Source organism: Triturus cristatus, chromosome 3_2 (assembly GCF_964204655.1).
Source record: "Triturus cristatus chromosome 3_2, aTriCri1.1, whole genome shotgun sequence".
Taxonomy (NCBI): Eukaryota; Metazoa; Chordata; class Amphibia; order Caudata; family Salamandridae; genus Triturus; species Triturus cristatus.
In genome coordinates, this window is record NC_140584.1 from 1144880095 (window position 1) to 1144888637 (window position 8543).

Genomic DNA, 8543 nt, shown 5'->3' on the forward strand with positions numbered 1-8543 from the left:
GGTTAAATGTGCAATGTGCAATGTCATCAAAAGTGCTCACTTTGCCACTGGATTCCAGCTAGCCTGGCTGATGAGGGCTGTTAGCCCGAAACCGGTCCAAGGATGCTTGTTTCCGGTCAAGGGAAGACATGGCTTGGCAGTTCGGGCTGGACTGTTCCCATGAGGCATAGGGTCAAGCCAGATTTGCATATAGCTGTGTCTGAACTGGGATGGCGAAGTGAGCTAAAGAACGATGATGGATTCAACCCAGATCTGTGACTGGGGGTGAGTGTCTGAAAGGTTTCAGCGCTCCATCCATCATCTCCTTGTGTTTGCTTTGTTCGCCCTTAGTTGGCAGGGTATGCCCAGACGTGGGTCCCTTGCTCACTTTGCCACTGGATTCAAGCTAGTCTGGCTGATGAGGGCTGTTAGCCCAAAACCGGTCCCAGGATGCTTGTTTCCAGTCCAGGAAAGACATTGCTTGGCAGTTCGGGCTGGACTGTTCCCATGAGGCACAGGGTCAAGTCTGATTTGCATATAGCTGTGTCTGAACTGGGGTGGCGAAGTGAGCTAAAGAACGATGATAGATTCAACCCAGATATGTGACTGTGGGTGAGGGTCTGAAAGGTTTCAGCGCTCCGTCCATCATCTCCTTGTGTTTGCTAAGTGCTAAGGTTCGCCTTTCTTCAGGAAGGCCTTGAATGGGCACTTTAGAAAGTCAAAATGCAGCCTAACAGATAAGCTGCAGTGGTCAAATGTCTTCTTCTTGAAATAACAAAAGGAGATAGTCCAAAGAAACATGCAGAAATGCATGTGAATTTTGAAGACTAACAGGAAAAATCTTTCACAAACCCTTTTTGTAATGTGAGAGAAGTATGAAGAAGTGCAGAGCGGTGTACCCCATAGGCTGCCATTATAAAGTAAGAAAAAGGATACTGTACCTTTAAGAATCCTGGGACATCCAGTATCCCATCATGCTCAGTCAGATGCAGTTACCTCAGTTCTTTTTTGTAGGCGGTACTAGCTGAATTATAGCAGAGCATGAAAAAGTCTTTCTGATCCACTGGGGAGGAGGGAGGGTTGCTTATGACTATCATGGAATTACCCCTACAAGAGAATTGGGATTACAGGTAAGAAATTATACCTTCTCTCATAGGGGATTTCCATGTATAGACATAAGCATAGAATAGAGAAGCCAGCCCATCCCCTTACGGCGGTCGGCTAGACTAAACAATAATGAGATAGGCAATCAAGCAAAGAGATTCCTGAGGGATGCCTGTCCTACTTGAGCATCCGCTCTTTCTTCAGAGTCAAGACAGTAATGTTTAGTGAATGTGTGAAATGATCTCCATGTAGCAGCTTTGAAGATATCTGCCAATGGAATCTTTCTCATCAAAACAGTAGTAGCTGCCTTGCCTCTAGTGGAGTACGCTCTGGGTTTACCAGTAGGAGACTTGTTAGCTAGCTGATAGCATAAAGGTATATAGGAAACAATCCACCTTGAAACGCTCTGTTCAGAGGTGGCAAGACCTGTTCGAACTGGATCATAATTGATGAATAATTGCTGAGATTTGTGAATGGATTTAGTTTTATCTAGATAAAACTATAAAACCCTGTTGACATCCAGAGAGTGAAGTGCTCTCTATGCTGGAGTAGGTGGATTTTGAAAGAAAGTTGGTAAAAGAATGGTCTGGTTTACGTGAAAATCAGAAATGATTTTAGGGAGGAATTTAGGATAAGTCTTCATTACTACCTTGGACAAAACTGTGTATGGCTCATGAGCACAAAGGGCCTGTGTCTCACTAACCCTACGCGCATAAGTAATTGCCACCAGGGAGGCAGTTTTCCAACTAAGTGAGGTGTGGCGGAGAAGCCTTATGTATGGGCTCAAAAGAAGGATGCATGAGAGGTGAAACAACCAAGTTGAGTTCCCATGGTGGAGATGGTCGTCTTACTGGCGGAGGGACCTTCTTTATCCCTTTCAAGAAATCTTTAAAGACTGGAATCTGAAAGAAAGAGGATTGTGTAGAACTTTTCCCTTTATGCAGTGAGAGCTGCAAGGTGGACTCCAATGCAGGAAAATTGCAAGCCATATTTCGCAAGGTGCAATACAAATGGAAGAATAACACCGTCATGACGAGATGTAGGGTGTATGTGGATGAACACCAACCGCGAAATCTCCTCAATTTAAATGCAAAGGCCGCTTCACCTCTTTCAGAATTTCCATACAGTCCTGAAGAAGATTTCGGTGGTCATATTGTACTAGCTCACGAGCCGTGCTGCCAAATTCAAAGAGGAGTGGTTGGGGTGTAAGATTTGTCCTCTGAATTTCGTTAACAGATCTGACCTGCAGGGCAGCCTTAGATGTGGCCAGAGCGACCGGTGAAGCAGTTCCGGGAACCACAATTGTCTCAGCCACTCTGGAGTGATGAGGATCATCTTGGCTGTCATGGATGGGAGTTTGAGCAGGACTGCTTGGATCAGGGGAATTGGTGGAAAGGCTTAAAGAAATTTGTTGGACCAGTTGATCCACAGAGCATTCAGCAATGGCTCTGGATGGTAAAACCTGGCGGCGAAGTCATGGCATTTTTGGTTTTCCGCTGTGGCGAAACGGTCAATAGAAGGTGTGCCCCACATGCGGAAGATATCTTGAAAGACATCTTAGTTTACACCCATTCGTAATTTTCATCAAGAACCCAGCTGAACACTTTTGCTTGGACATTCTGGACGCCTGAAAGATGCGTGGCTGTTATCTTCAGATTCATGGGCGAGGAGCCACTGCCATATCGACTAGGCCTCTTGTGACAGGGCTCTCGACCTTGTTCTCCCCTGCTTGTTCAGGTAGTACATGATGGTTGTGTTGTCTGTCTTAACAAGTGGGGGTGATAGTGGTGAAAGACGGGTGAAATACTTTGCGCACTAGATGAACTGCGCGGAGTTCAAGGAGGCTGTTGTGGTATGTCCTCTCCTTCGGAAACGAGCCTTGTATCTGATCCATCTGTCACAATGGTCTGTGTGGGATCTTGTTGGTTAAATGGCCTCCCCTGCAGGAAATCGGTCAGTGAGTGCCACCACTTGAGTGATCTGATGGCATGTAGGGACAGAGTGATCCTGTACTCCAAGGTTCCTGACAGTTGGTCCCTCTGGTCCTCCAGACACTCTTGTAGACGATGTATGTGGAGGTGAGCGTTGGGATTAAGAAAAATGCAGAAGGCCAGCGAGTCGAGAAGTGACAAGACTGTGTGCACTGTTGGATGCCACATTGTACAAAGATTGTGACACTTCTGGAGAATGGATGCGGGTCATTCCTCCGAAGGACACACCTTTGCGTGAACTGTGTTGGTAATAGTTCCTAAGTAGTGCAACATCTGGGCTGGAGTTGGGAAAATTGATCTGAAGCCCCCAAGCAATGAAGTGTATTGTTAGTGGTCCTGCCCAACGACAAATCTAAGTATGCTTCTTGCAGGTTGATAGAACACAGCCAGTCTCCCTGGTGAAGTTTCTGGTATATTTGGTGTAAAGCCAGCATACTGAACTTTTCCTTGCAAATCCATTTGTTGGTGTGTCTTAGGTCGAGAATGGGCGTGAACTCCTGTTTGTCTTTCTTTGGCACTTGAAAGTACCGGGAATAAATGCCCTTTCCCCATTGACTGAGGGGAACATGTTCCATTACCTTCTTCTGGCATAAGATGGTGATTTCCTTCTTTAACAGATCAAGTTGGGAAACGGATGCCCTTGGTGTAATGGACAGTGGCGGGGCACTAAACCTGAGAGAATACCCATTCTTGGCAATATTCAAGACCCAGACGTCTGTTGTAATTCGTTGCAACTCTTCCAGATAATTTCAGGTGCTTCTCCCTACAGGAGTGGGTAAAGGAAGAGGGGAAAGGAAGCATTCTGGGGTTTGAAGCAGTTTGTTGTCGGCCTCCTTGGTTGGGGTGTTGAACCGAACATCCCCACAGTTATTTGCGTTGGGGTTGGTAGTACCTTTGGTGTCACTAAGGGGTTCGAAGATGAAAAACTGCAGTAGGGTCGAAACAAACTGCGTTGTTCTTAGATTTTTCAAGCGCTACAGCTTTTAGAGTGTCCTTTTCTGTTTTCATCCGTGCTATTCCATCATCAGCATGAGAGCCGAACAGTGTGGAACCAGAGTGGTTCTAATGCAACATCCTCTGACGCAACTCTTACTAATGAAGGTTCTTCATCCAATTCCATACCAGTGAGTATGGAAAATAACTTCAAGATGAATTTAACACCTGTGATCAGTGATACGTCTCCTCAAAAAACTGTTACAAAAATGCTCCCTTACCAGCAAGATTCAAAGATTTTTACATGCAATAGCTCCTTTCAATTTATGCAATGTTATTTGTTCTGTTTTAAGCTTTGTTGATACTTATGTACTTGCTTGTTTGAAGAGAAGGAAAAGAAAACATATATATTTTGTTGTAAAGGAGGGAGATGATGTAATGTTGGTACTTTAGTCCTTTATTACTTTCTGTGTTCTCTCTCGAGACACACTGTGTGTATACATGTTATTGTTTGATGTGGCCCTGCTGTTCGAGTTCCTTCTCCATGGTGATCATTGTTAAATTCCGACAGTTCAATGTGCAAAACAGCAGAGAAGGATCTCTTGGATGTGGGCTCCTTGTATTTATGGAGAAATAAAGAAGAAATCCATAAACCTATACCTCCGCGTTTCTCAGTTTCATTATACTCGACACAAGAAAGACCTAGAGGCTCTTTCTTTACAGCCCCCCTGCCCTAAATCCTAAAAGCAGACTCGAGCCCTAAATACCAAGCCTACCCCAGCCGTAAAATACCCCAGCCTGTGCGTGCCCTGAGCCCTAAAACTCTGCCCCCACATTTGAATTTGATCCAGACGCCCAACCCCTAAGCCCTAAAACCTTCACCCAAAAACTCGACAATGACCCCCCTCTCTGCCCAGAGCCCTAAAACCTTCCCCCATAACTAAAAAACACTATAACCCTAAAACCGCCCCAGCCGTAAAAAGTACAGTATCCCCCGTCCCAATCACCCAGACCCCCAATCTGAGCCCTAAAACCAGCCCCAAAAAGTATTTAAAAAATCATACTCGCAATTCCAAGTTCCTCGTCCGAGCAGGAAGTCACTGTTGTCCTGTACTCCTCCACCGGAGTCTAGAGCGCTAACTACCTGGACATCTAAACCAAGCATATATGTGGTAAAGGAATATGCGTGGTTAAGATGTCTGTGGTTATGCCTGCGTTGTTAAACCACGCATTGTTCAGACTGTGTAGTTTAAGCTGCTTTCCTGGAGAGAGAGCTCTGCAATTCTCTGAGTTGTAAGGGTTTATATCTTGTATTCAAAGGTTTAATGTCCTAGTCCTCTCCAAAGACCAAGAAGCAAAGATCTATGTAAATGTAATAGATTAGCAAAATGTCCTACTTTATTTTATTCATTTATTTATTTAAGGTACTTGCAGAGCACAAACACGCATCCCCAGACAGATATCACAGCATTAGACTGCCGCAGGCCCTAAGAGCTAATGCACTAGGCTTAATACAGGAAGAGCCAGGTTTTTAGGTTCTTTCTAACCCTGAAGTGGTGAAGGTGAGACAGAGAACCATGGGCATTAGGTTCCAGTGGGGAGCTGCCAAATGAGTGAATGAGCGACCGCCCATTCTGGCTTTTAAATACGTTTGGCTTTGACTAGTGCTAATTTTGATGATCGCAAGTTTTGCCCAGGTTTATAGAGTTCTAGCTTTGAATGTAGAATTGCAGGGTCAATGTTGTAGAGTACCTTGTGGATGTGGCATAGGAGTTTAAATCTGGCGCATTTACATATTGGTAGCGAATGTAGAGTTTTAAGCAGGCAGGCTTGTTGACCTTTACCAGTATTTGTTACAATTGCATTTGCCAGTTGCATTTTGTATCACCTGAAGTCACGTGAAGATAAAGTCTGCCAAGCCCACATAAAGGACATTTCCATAGTCCAATCTGCTTGTAATTAGTGCTTTAGCTTAGGTGGCGCAAGAGCTTTACTTTTGGGCAAAGATGAATGTCAAGGAAGACAATGGGCATTTTATATTTTTGGAACGGAGAATTTAATAGCAAGCCAGCTAATAGGAATTTTCTCTGCTGTGAATTATAGTCTGTTGCAGAAGAGATTTCATCTGATATGTCGTCCACAGTTAGATCAAATTACCTCCCAATACAATGCTCTTTTTCCTTACTTTTGTGTGGCGAGATGGGGCCAGATTTCAATGTCGGGCAGAAAGCCATCTGACAGACTGTTGGAAGTTTTCCGCCCGACATTAAGGGGTTTCCTCCGACCACTGTATTGTGATGACAGCGGTCAGAGAGAAACCCGCAGGGGGATTCCGCTCCTCTTCTGACCGTCTTGCAGAGCCCGTCGGAGGAGGAGCGGAATTGTAATCCCATGAATAATGGAGGAGCCAGACTCTGCTCCACGGTCGGGATTACAATGTGGACTTTCCCATAGCCTATCCATGTCAGTCTTTCCCACAGAGAAAGGCTGTCAAAAAGTGATTTTGGGGGCCCCTAGAAGTGCCCCCTGGCCCACCTCTATGGGGCTTTGGGTGCACTTATGGTGCCCCCTAAACATACCTGTATGTATGTTAGGCTCCGTGTGGCACACGGTGCCTGCCGCACGGTTCAGAAAAGTTTCAAAACATTTACAATTACAGCTTGGGCTGGGGGCTTTTTCTGCGTGCGGCACAAGCTGCCATTATAGAATGGATGTTTCCAACTGCCCTAATTCTGTGGTTGAAACCTCCGACCTATGGTCGGGCAGTTCCTTTCGGCAACGATCATCTGGTCGACATTGTAAGGAGGCCCATAGTATCTAGAGAGTTGGGAGAGGAGGTAGATGCCCTTTCTTTTCATTGCCTCATGGCCTACTTTATGCACATCTCCAGTTCCTCTCTTTGCGAGGCCACTGGCGAAGATTCAAGGGAGCCAATGACAGTCGTTTGAATAGCTCCTTACTGACCACACCATCCCTGGTGCCAACTCTTTTCATGGTTGCTGTCTCTCCACCCTTCTGCCTCTCTCATACGCCAGGTCATTTTGATTTTCAGTCCTCTCTCTCCTATTCACCTCATGACTTTGAAATTGGGAGGGAAGAACTACAAAACAGGGGTATTCTATAGTAGTAACCTTAGACATATAAGAATTCAGACATCCTTCTACTTTGGCAAGTTATTTGAGCATTGATCTAACCTTGAAAATTGATGCGTTGAACACAGTTATATTCCTGACCATCTATCTTGATTAGCCCCTGTGACTAAACCTCTCCTACTCTGCCCACATGTAATGCATATTGTGTTGATGTTCCATACATAGGCAAAGGTTTTAGTGTTTATTACCACATGTGACATACTGTAGATTTAGAAACTTTGCTCTGTGAGAATCCTTACTAGGCCCTCTTAGGGTAGATGGTAGTTTGCTTGGTCAACTGTAATTGTGTGTACGTTTTTTATTTTCTGTGCGCCTGGTGGTTGCCTTGGAGAAAGCTTACATTGAGTAAAGTAGGCCTGAGTTGGTTACGGTGACAAGTCAACCAGAAAGCAAAGCTGCAGGCCTGATTGGTGCACTAGGAAAAATGATGCCAGATGCCATAGGCCTGGCAGTTTATAATGAAACGTTATGAGAAAGGCAGCAGGCCTGCATTATTTATTGTGAAAAGCATTTGTTAACGCTGATAGGTCTCTAACAGTGGATTATCACACTATGTTGTTAGTTGCATTCTCACAGATTACTATAGCAGGCAAGGGTTTTTGTGTTAGCCACCCTCTGTGACAAACCTGAGAAGCAGACAATTTTCACTGTGATCATCCTTGTCAGGCCCAGTTAAGAGGGGTTGTATATTGTTTTGCCAAATCTAATTTAGTACATATTAACATTTTATAACTATATGCACAATGGTTGCCAGCTTATGCGCATTTCAGTAGGCCTGTGTTGGTTGTTGTGTCAAGCCAATGGTAAGGGATAAAGACCTTATGGGTTAACTGGGTAAACTTGTGTTAGAATCCTTAGGTGTGATCTATTTATTATGAAAAGGTACGACAAAGTAAATAGGCCTGACCTATTTATTTTGAAAAGTTTGTGTTAAAGGTAATAGGCACTTATGGGTGGATTGTTATTACACTTTGCTAAAGGTTTTAGGCAGGTATTTTGTTACATAGAATCTCCCAGGTTACCATAGTAGTCAAGGGGTTCCACACAGTTCCTAAGTAAATTCCTCATATTAATGCAAATTCAAGCAAAGCCCTTCAAAAACGTGATATTATAGTCAGCTATTCCCAAAAAACGCATTAGTTCTACTTTATTAAATGGTGACTTAAGATTCTGTATCGAATTAACCACATGCTGTTTGGGATTGAGTCCTTCTCCTGTGATGGTATAACCAAAATAGTCTATTAGAATCCCTGTGAAACTTGTATTTCTGCACTCTGTAAAATTACATTTTCTAAGTCTATCCAACACCTGCTTCACTCTCACATCATGTTCAGATACATTTTTCCAAACACTAACACATCATTTTGAGAAACTGTTGTACCCT